Source organism: Ranitomeya imitator, chromosome 1 (genome assembly GCF_032444005.1).
Source record: "Ranitomeya imitator isolate aRanImi1 chromosome 1, aRanImi1.pri, whole genome shotgun sequence".
NCBI lineage: Eukaryota > Metazoa > Chordata > Amphibia > Anura > Dendrobatidae > Ranitomeya > Ranitomeya imitator.
The window spans coordinates 1,154,210,299-1,154,218,585 of NC_091282.1; the positions used below are offsets into that span (position 1 = coordinate 1,154,210,299).

The 8,287-nt window shown below is 41.4% G+C and overlaps 1 protein-coding gene across 2 annotated transcripts in view; it reads right to left on the reverse strand.

Moving 5' to 3' along the window:
* PCDH7 (protocadherin 7) overlaps positions 1-8,287 on the reverse strand; it is a 1,276,140-nt gene that overhangs the window by 1,195,070 nt on the left and 72,783 nt on the right. The window lies entirely within an intron of this gene.

Here is an 8,287-nt window from a genome sequence, read left to right on the forward strand (position 1 = left end):
AGATGGGAGGCGCCGCAGCAGACCAGTGACGCCCATCCGACCTGACCAGCAGCGGGACCGCCCCTGGGTAAGTATAATCTAAAGTCTTTTTCTCCTCTTTCAGGTAACATCGGGGGCTTATCTACAGCATTACAGAATGCTGTAGATAAGCCCCTGATGCCGGTGGGCTTTCCTCACCCGCGATTTTCGGGGTGACAGGTTCCCTTTAACAGGAGTAAGATTCTCCTCGCAGGGAGTAAACAGGGGGTTAATAGAGGTAAATCAAACAGTAAACAGTTAAGCGAGAACAAAAGGGTTAACGAGTGTTCTTGTGACTTATCAGTCCAGGGAGGTCCTGACTGGAGGGTCCTAATTCCAGCGTGGGTACAGTCACCAGTAGAGTCCGCTTTCATGTACTCACAAGATGCAGTCTTTAGCTTTTACAGCACAGCCAGGAATCAGGGGCTCCGCACTGTTAAGTTTCTCACCAAGAATCACAGTCTCTGTATTGATACTGCGGAGATCAGGGAATATAAGTCTCTTCTCTGTTTCCTGGAAACTCTGGGGTTAGGTCTCTGCAGCCTGTTCTTCTCAAAGTGAAACTGAAACCGGGAAGTAGCACAGTCTGGTCAGTCACTGCTGCAGGAGTCTCTGCTGGCAGCTTCTCTGTACTAATGTCACACACACACTGGGCAGTTACTTATCACACTCAGGGATCTTTGCTGGTCACTGCGGTCACCAGGGCTGCACTCAAGTCCCTGTCAGAGGAAGAGTCTTCACAGATTATGGAGGCTTCCAAGTCCCCACTCTCACTCCAGCCTTAGCCTCACGGGGAGCACTCTGTCATGGGAAGCGCGACGCTGCAGCCTGCCCTCTCTCTGTGCAGCTGTCCCCTCTCTCTGGTGCGCTCTGCTCTCCCGCACTTTTCTGACCACACCTCCGTCTCTTCCTCCCTGCCCCCGGCGTCACATGGTCCCTAGTGTCCAGAGCAGAAAGTCTTCCCCCCGACAACCCAGCTGTCTGACTAAGTGGTTCCAGGTAAGGAGCAGGGACAGCAACCTCCTTACATAGTTCAGAGTATAAGTCAACACCATATAGAGGGAACACGTGATCTGTGGGACATATAAATAACATCTCTTAGGAGGTGGACGGGGGCTTGTCACGTGGGGGCTTGTCACCTCCTGCCTTCACCATCATTCTCCATGGACATCAGACAAGTCACACAAGGAAGGAACAGCAGGTAGCCATGATGACTTCAGACTTCACACAGACAGACGGCTTTTACCATTCAGAACTTTGGGAAAGATGAGTAACAAGTGCTGATATTTACAAATGGACAAACTGTTCGTAACTATTTCATCTATTTTTATGTTTTGCTGCAATGTGGTTTTTCTGTGGACAATTTAATAAACCACTACATTTTTAATGAAAATATCATGACATTTTTTCTTTAAGAGTAATGCACCTGGTAAAGTCTTGGTTAAATAAATGTGCAAAATAAGCATATTTAACAGTTTAGTGATGATCCAGCACGCTCGGATAAGGTGTTACCTGAGCATGCTCGTGTGTCTTCGACTCGAATACTACAGGTTGGGCCATTTATATGGATACACCTAAATAAAATGGGAATGGTTGGCGATATCAACTTCCTGTTTGTGGCACATTAGTATATGGGAAGGGGAAAACTTTTCAAGTTTTTCTTGTGAAATTCATTTTCAATAAGTTTGATGTGTCACATGACCCTCTTCCCATAGAAAAAAATAAAGTTGGATCCAAAATGGCCGACTTCAAAATGGCCACCATGGTCACCACCCATCTTGAAAAGTTTTCCCCCACCCTGTACATTAGAGTCACCATGAGTGTATGTCTCATGGCTGTTCAATAAATGCATGGGCTGCCTAACAAAGACACAAAAAAAATGTGCTACTCCAACATGACTTGTCACTTACATTGCTCCTTTTTCATGCATTCGAACATTTGAGCCTGTGCTTTATGGTCGGCTTCTCTGTCTGCCGAGCCACAGCAGAGACACCTTTTCTCAAGGGGTTTAGTATCTTTTATTCTTTCTACAGTCTTTTTAGGGTAACGTGTTTTCATTTACTCAATGGTCTGCCCTATCACCTTCTGGGTGCGGCTTTATATACTTTACCCCTGCTGTTATTATGTGAGATAATCTCATTTTGAAGTCTAGTCATGCTGATGCAGTTTAATCCAGGTCAGTGAAATACGAGCTAGGGGTTATCTCTCTGCTGTTTATGTTCTTTCACCTGCACTTATCTGTTGGTTCTTTATAGGAAGTAGGCAGCATATTCTTTAACAGTATGTACTTAATCCTTTATTTTGTATTTTGTGGTTTGTTTTACTCACTCTGAGATCTCTTTCGATTTCAGCACACTTTCTCTTCTGTAGGTAATTTACACCCTGCTCTGCCCTGCAGTTCTTTACAAGGAAAATTATGACTTTCAGGCATCATAGGCCCGAGTTGCCACTGTCTAAGCTATGGTTAGGGCTATCTCACTACTGAGGACTGCGTGGTCAGAATAAGAGATGAGCGAATATCTTCAGCTCCCTCCTTATTCTGCATACTATAGCGCTTATCGAATAAGCTGCATCGAGAACCTGGCTAACTGGATAATCATCTGTTCATCCCCATATGTGGACTATTCCTAAATTGTTAACTATACCTTACCCAAACTAGTGCAACTATCTCCCTGTGCCCTTATAATATAATTATTTATTCCCTTTACATACACTTGGTGCAACACGCCACAAGGTTGTAGCACCAGATTTCCACCTATTAGTAACTTTAGTAGTATAGAAAAATCATAACGTTTTGGCCTCGCAGGGCCTTCATTAAACCATATCTTGCTTTTTGACGCCTTCATAAAGCCCCTATGCAGCCGAAATGTTGTGCTTTGTCTTTACTAAAAAAAATTACTGAAAGGAGGATGTCTGGTGCCCTGGTTACTAGATTTCTCTATGATAGAGCAGAATACATTATCTTTAGTGATGAGCGAATATACTCATTATTCAAGATTTCCCGAGCACGCTTGGGTGTCCTCCGAGTATTTTTTAGTGCTCGGAGATTTAGTTTTTAGCGCCTCAGCTGAATGATTTACATCTGTTAGCCAGGATAAGTACATGTGGGGGTTGCCTGGTTGCTAGGGAATCCCCACATGTAACCAAGCAGGCTAGTAGCTTTAAATCATCCAGCTGCGGCAAAAAAAACTAAATCTCTGAGTACTAAAAATACTCGGAAGACAACAGAGCGTGCTCGGGAAATCTCGAGTAACAAGTATATTCGCTTATCACTAATTATCTTAAAAAGCCTAACAAGAGGAATAGACTCAAAAGTTTAGCAATGTACAATTCTGCTGCCTACAATGGTCACCCAACTAGACTGGATCGTCCAATCCCATGATCCATGTAAAACAATTTTGTTCTGACTGTAGCTAAAATCCACGGGATCGGACTTTAGCAGACGAATTGATGTACTATATATATCTGTATGTATGTGTGCTGGTGGTGGTATATGTACAGTATACATGGTATAAGTACAGTATATATGTAGCTACTATGGGGTCCACAGAGGCAACACAGTTCTTTCTGGTTTTATTGCTTTCACGGATAGATGTGAGATCCTGTGCTGTACTTCCATCACCAAAGTTACAAGTTGGTTGAAAAGGGTTAAAGTGTTAAAGTGAAGAAGATAGCCTCCTGTATGCAAAAATGCAGATATGATTTTTGCTGTGGCCCTGAATCCCTGCTGTTGCATCAATGTGTAGTTCTTTGCATTTATTTGTTTGCTCGTGTGTGTTTTTATGTGCGTGTTTATGTTTGTGTGTATGTATGTTTGAGTATGTGTTTGTGTATGTATGTAGGTGTGTGCATGTGTGTATAGTGTGTACATACATATCTTCGTATAGAATGTGTGTGTATGTAAGTATGTGTGTACATCGTGTGCATTTGTGCACAGAATAGTGTGTATGTAGGTGTGTATTTTTGTGTATAGTATTTGTGTTTATGTGTGCACATTGTGTGTGTGTCGGATTATGCATGCACTATGAGTATATATGGATTAGGTTAATTATAAAACTAAGTATCTACCCTCTATATGTGGTACACTGATCCACGTGGTGTGACTAGGGATGACCCGTGGAAGTTCAGTTTCTGGAACCCAACTTGAACTTTAGTTCAAAGTTTGGTCCAGGTAGTAGAACTGCACCTGAACATGAACCAGAACCCGGACCCCAATGAAAACAATGGGGACACGAACTTTGGAGCAGGAAAATTCTCTCCCAGAACTCTGAACATTGCATAGGACATTCTGAAGAAGTCCGTGTTTGGCGTTTCTTCCGGTTTGCTCATCTGTAAGTGTGACCGTTCTTTTAATAAAGGCTACATCTATGTGCATGTAGGTATTTGTGCTTGTAAGTACATGTACGAGTACGTGTTTATGTGTATGTGAATATTGGCATATATGTGTGCATAAATGTGTTTTACTCGTGTTTATCTGATTGTATTTTATCCTTTAGTCCTTTCATTTATATATTTTTTCACAGGCAGCTTGGCTACAATGTGTACAGCTACAAAAGGATATCCGAGAAACTCTACCCTACAATTAAACTCCTACATTTCACTTCAGCAGACACTGAAAGTTTATTCTTCTTTGACGGCAATCACTACGCAAACTTTGCCGCATAGACTGTAGCTGTTAAACACGGGGACAATTCACAATCAAAGCCTTTTTTTTCTGCTACTCTCCGTAATTGTCCTTCTCAATATACACCGAACAATTATAGAGCTTTTAAGTTTTAATGTCTCGTTCACCGTCTCGAAGGCGAAAAAAAAAATGCATACTGAAATTCCACTAGGACGACCAAGTCCAACTGAGAAAATGAAGATTGAAATCCTTCCTTATTCTTTGGAAAGTTCTAATCGCTTCACTGCTTACCACTCATTGACACCTGACACCAAGAGACAATGGGAAGAGTAGACTTGATTAGTGCATCAAGCAGAAAAGGTGGCTTGCCGAGCAACATTACTGAAAGGAGACGGAAAAAAATCCAACATGCCTGCCTATTTGAGTAAATTGGAGAGCCGTGTTTTTTTGGGATTCATTCAAAGGCTCCTAGTTAGCTGTTCACCCATGGGAGTTCCATTTACAATGTGATTTGCATGTCTGTGATGACAGTCCTTTGTTTCTTAGTGTCTCAGATTTTCTTCTTTTTTTTAAGTGGTGCTACAGACTTTTGGCAATCAACAAACCACCCTCAGGATACCATATGGACCGTAAAGAGCATGTTTGAAGAACATAATTTATTGCATCTTTTTTTTGCTTTACTTCAAAAACCTCCCTTAGTGGATTTCAAAGACTTGCAAATTATGATAGAAAGCAGAGAGGTTTGAGAAGGTACACGAAGAATACGGCTGAATAGTCACCGTTCTTAAGCGCTGCTTCATTAACTGCTATAAAGTAATTCATTGTCCTTAAATTAATTACAGGGATTATCATTGTTTTATATGTTCATTTTTATTCAAACTTTACATTACATTGCTTTCCGTCCATAGCAGAAAGCATTTTACAGAGGCATTCGAGACAAAAACAAATATGTCACACTAAGACGATCCTTGACTTCAGAGCTACTTAAGCCTCATGCTGGATAACACAAATGTACCTTACGTCAGATGCGCCAGCAAGGTCAAAATTTAGATGAAAAAAAATATTGTCTTCAGGATCAGGCGTAGACATATCATTGGGAAACCAGTTCAGCCGCACAGGGGTCCTAGAGGTAAGGGGAGCCCACTTCTACCTCCAAAGTAGGTGGAATTGAGTATTTTGATGAGTTATTACACACATGGTCAAAACTTCTGGTTCCCCTCGTTTAAAGACAGAAAAAACCACAATGGTCACAGAAATAACTTGAATCTGACAAAAGTAATAATAAATTAAAAAATCTATGAAAACGAACAAACAAAAGTCAGACATTGCTTTTCAACCATTATTAGATATCACATTGTTTTTTGCCAATTGTTTTATGTGTGTCTGAAAATATCCCCCGGATGGAGAGATGATTAGACCATCAATATTGGCATAAGAGAAGGTAAAACCTCTGGCCAACTTGCCAGATCACAGAGGATATCTCGATAGTCTGGCAAGCTCTGCACTCTGCATGCTCTTCAATGTTTACCTGGCATTGTGCTGTAGGTCTTAGTGGTTGTGACTGGTATTGCACCTCAATCTTATTCACTTAAATGGGGCTAAGCTGCAGAGCGCTGCACTACCAGACACCGCCACTACTACGCATGTGCCTTGGAAGCAATGAAGATGCGGCGTCTACTAAACAGATCTGTGATGAGAGTCAAACACTCATCAATCTGATATTGATGGACTTTTCTCAGGACACCAAAGACTATGCAGTCGCAAGGTTGGATAATATGGCACATTTGGCCCCGGCATAAGTCACGCCGCTAAAGATCAGTGTGCATTGCTAATACACAGTAGCATAATGCAGGTGAATGTGTTTGAATTGTAATCCCTAACCTACTGCGGCCAAGAGAAGCAAGTCATGAAAAGTCAGAACCAGTTGGATTTTTTTCCCACTTGCTTGTCGAGATACTCTAGGGTTCACAATACAACCCAACTCACCTGCATTGCGCTGTAATGTAGCAGCGGCATAGAGCGGTTTCCGAAGGTAAGACCTCTGTCACAGTCAAAGTCACCAGGTGGCCCCAATTTTTTATTAAGGCCATAGACATACTCAGAGATTACGGTAACCCTACAGATAAGAGGTAAGTAGTAGATGTGTCCTATGTTTCCATGTGATACACATTTTCTTAATAAGTGTAAAAAACATGTCAAGGGTGGCATGTCTTCCCTTTCCCATATTGTTTTATTGATAATTTTAAGATGATGGAAGAGTACTAAGAATAGTGAATGACCACCAAAACAGTGCGCATAATATGGCCACATCATAAAAACCAAATGACAATCATAAGCAATATTGAAAGGGTTTTCCCAAAATTTCAAATTGTCCTCTATCTGCATAATCTGTAATAACATGCTGATTACTGGGGGTCAATCACTAGGACACCCAGAAATCTCAAGAATGAGTCTCCATAACTCAAAGAATGAAGCAGATATGCACATGCCTTGTCAATGGGACTGCTAGTCAAAGCCGAGTACCGGACTCTAGTGTTTCCGATAGTCCCATTGACAATGAATGGAGAAGATGCTGAGCATGTGCACCTCTCTTCCATCCAAGACGGGGTTCTAGAGAGAGCAATTTTTGGCAATACTGAGGGTCCTAACAGATGAGCCCCTAACAATCAGCAAGCTATGAATAGGGGATATCTTGCGAGTTTGGCAAAACCTCTTAAAGACTTCTCTAGTTAGTCTAGATACAGGATACTATCGGGAAGGATTAGGATTATTTTATTCACATTACCGGAGTTTTTCTTTTTGTAGATTTGCTGGATTTGCCCCTTTTCAATAATTTTCATGTTCAGTCTTTGTAAATATGTGTATAATTTTTCATGCATTAGTGTATAGAAGCATGGAAATAGAATAACAGAGGCTCTGCATGACAATATAACCTTTACGTCGAGTTTTCTATTATCGGGCATGTTCATTTTCAGAAAAGGCTTTCTGCTTTAGTAGTCCATGGCTGCGGGGCCTGGCAATACATTAGCTTCTAATGCCGAGCTAGAAACTAGTAGTGAGGAAATTAAACTAATGATGGTTAGCTAGTTGTCACATTTCATCCAGCGGGTCAACAGTTTGGAATTGCATTTCCTATGGACGCGCAAAGCATGGCTTACTCCTTCCCATTTCTAATCATGTACTTTTCTGGGCAATCAAATTGTGATTTTCTGACTATAACAAAAATAGAAAATGCACTTGTAATAATTTCAGTAGGACAAGATACGCTGCGGTGTGGGAATACGCTATTTGAATTTCAGCAAGAGGCAAAAAGAAAAAAAAAACCCTCCAGAGAGAAATTCGCCCTTAGATCAAAAGCTTTATGGCAAATTCAAGGTAAGTCATCACAATAGATTTTCTATCCGCAGAAGGCAAAAAAAAAATCCCTTTAGCTCAGCTTTTTGGATCTCGTTCGACTTACATTTAGAATAGGACCAGAGATGAAAGAATACTGTTCAGCTTTGCGTTTAGTAAAAGCGACATGCGAATATTTGCAGCCAATGCTGCAGGGGCCGCGATGAATACACAGCATTTTACCGCGTCTCTATTTCAAGCGCTCTGTTTCACTACAATGAACCGATAGACCCCCTAGCGTTATTGGGAATC